Genomic DNA, 3,015 nt, shown 5'->3' on the forward strand with positions numbered 1-3,015 from the left:
TGAAGAGAATAACTGTTTTAAGCCAGCGATGTACTGTACTTTCTACTGTACAGGGTGATCCGTACAAAGCTTTCCAACGGAAAACCACCTGCCTGATGCTTGTGTGTTGTGGGAAAGGTTCAGTCAGTTAGTGTGGTCGTGTGAGTACGGAATGCGTAATGATGCAGGTTAGCCATCGATACCGTGAATTGAGCTGTCCCTCGCAGCACAGTGCATATGAAAATAACTTTCACCTAAAAGTAGAATAAACCAGTTCGCTACCTTTTCTGGATACAGTGATCCTCAGGACAAATACCGGTGTTAAATTCAAGGTGTTCAGAAAGCCACTGAATAAGGGCGATTTTAATCACCACTTCAGTGCTCGTGACGAGAGGACCAAGACTGGGGAAGTTGTCAGCTTCTTTCTCAGAACACTAAGAATTTGTGCCAAGAATACCTGGACAAAGAAATGAAGTACATCACAAACATGTTTTTAAAAACTACTATACCCGAAGGGAGTTATAGCTACATGTTTGAGGGAGGCAAGATCAATCACATGAAGAGGGGAAACAGTAAAGCTGAACAGAAATACTTTGTTATCCCGAACTACAACATTCGCAACACCCCAGAGGAGTTATTACGACACGCAGGTCTATCAGTACATACTGACACCGGCAAGAAGATCGGGTACATCACAATACTCAAGGGAGCAGGCAAGAATGACAATAGCGCCATTTACAAGACTCCCTGCGGAGGGTGTGAAAAAGTTTACTTCGGGGAGACACGCTGAAGACTCAGCATAAAGCAGACGTTAGGTACCACAGATCAATAAACTCTTTAGTCACGCACATCAACGAAGAAGGATATCTATCGAAGTGGTAAGTAGCTGAAATACTGGAAAGAAACTTTTAAGTCGACAACAATCAGAGCAACAGAAGCCATGTCCATAGCCACAAACAATATCACCATCCAAAGAAAAGGAGACATAGAATAGATACATCACACAGCACAGATGACCGCCATGGAGAGAAAGCATACCAGACGTGACCCAGGATAATGGACCAATCAGATTTCTCCTAATGTGTCATTCCTCCGATGAAGCTTTACTGTGAAATTAGACAGGAATAAACCTTGACTCTACCTCGTGTGTTCTTCAGAGAGAGAGAGAGAGAGAGAGAGAGAGAGAGAGAACCCTTGTGGTCTTCATATTATGTTGAATGTAATTGTGCTTAATACATGAATATACGTATGCACACATATAACTCTGTGTGTGTGTGTGTGTGTGTGTGTGTGTGTGTGTCTGTGTGTGTGTGTATGTGTGTGTGTGTGTAGTATGCGTAAATGCATGTAATAGTACCATGTTTGCGTGTGTAGTGTAAGTCTATGTTTATATTAGGGATGTCCATAAATTTCAGAATAGATTGGATATTTCTAGTTTATATTCATAGAGGCTTCATGTAAGGACCCTGGGTGTACATATGGGGTTTCTATGTGTGTGTGTGTGTGTGTGTGTGTGTGTGTGTGTGTGTGTGTGTGTGTGTGTGTGTGTGTGTGTGTGTGTGTGTGCGTGCGAGCGTGCGTGCGCGTTTGTAAATAAGCCAATAACCCTAATGAAAAACATAAATAGATGACTCTTTCTCTCTCTCTCTCTCTCTCTCTCTCTCTCTCACACACACACACACACACACACACACACACACACAGAAAGCTTATAAAGGGTGGTTCATCTAACTCTCCTTCCCTCCTCTCTCCTCCCATTCACCTCCCTTCCTCTTGCTCCTCCTCCTTCCCCTCCCCTTTCCCTTTCCCTTTGCTACTCCTCTACTAGACCATTTACTGTCCCTTTCCTCTCCACTTAAATCTTTCATTCGATTCTCTCGTCTCTCTTTCCTCTTTCCCCTCCTCATCCTCTCCCTCCACCTCTCTCTATTAATCTGTTTATATCTCTCAGTCTCTCACTATCTATCTGTCTGTCTCAATTTCTATATTTGTGTGTGTGTGTGTGTGTGTGTGTGTGTGTGTGTGTGTCTTTCAGTGTTTAATTCATTTTTGTGTGCTCCTCTTTCTCACTCTTTCAATCTCCATCTTCTTCTAATCACTTGTTTCCATCCCCTGTCCCCATTCTTTCTCTCATTTTTTTCCCATAACCTCTCCTGCTCCTTTCCATCTCTTCTCTATCACTTCCTCTTCTATCCCTTCCACTCTTCATCCTGTTGTTTCTTCCCCTCCCCCTTGTCTCCGTACTACCTCAATATCCTAAACTCCTTGCTCTTCTTACCTGCCACATATCCTCAATTCCCACTACTCTTTTCACCTCTTTTTCTTTTCTTTTTCTTTTTTTTACCCCCTATCTGTCCTCTTTCTCACTTTTCCCTTTTATCCTTCTCTCTCATCTCCACCATCTTCTGTTTCACCTTTTTTGTCGCCTTTCCTCCCCTCCTTCTCATTCATTGCTTTCCTCCTTTTCCTCCTCTCGTTCCTTTCCCCTCTTCCCTTTCCCCTTCCCTCCTTTCCTCTCCCACCCGTCTCCTGTTTTTCCTCCCTCCTCTCTCTCCTCCACTTAGACTCCTTCTTCTCTCCCTCCTACTCAATTCCTCTTTCCTCCTCCCATAAGCACCTCCTCTCACTTCCTTTCTTTCCCCCAGCATCATCCTCCCCCCCTTCTTGTTACTCTTGCACTATCGTCAAAGGACAGTAAGTGTATACCGGCCGTAAATCTCTCTCTCTCTCTCTCTCTCTCTCTCTCTCTCTCTCTTTCTCCCACACACACACACACACACACACACACACACAGAGGGATTCAATCGAGGCGGACGTGCGACATCGGCGCTCCGTACCGAACCAACACGGCCAGTGGCATTACCTAAATTAGTATCTTTGTATGAGTCAAGCTCTGTACCAGGTTAGACTAAATGATTTTTCATTATTAAAAGGAAAAAAATAATAAGTTTAAACAAGACTTGTTCAAACAGGAAAGAGAACCAAGACGAAAGAATACGCTGAGTCATCTGAGGTTTGTTTAGACTACAACAACAC

The sequence above is a fragment of the Coenobita brevimanus genome, chromosome 94 (assembly GCF_032717465.1).
Source record: "Coenobita brevimanus isolate Jiangsu-jjx chromosome 94, ASM3271746v2, whole genome shotgun sequence".
Lineage (NCBI taxonomy): Eukaryota > Metazoa > Arthropoda > Malacostraca > Decapoda > Coenobitidae > Coenobita > Coenobita brevimanus.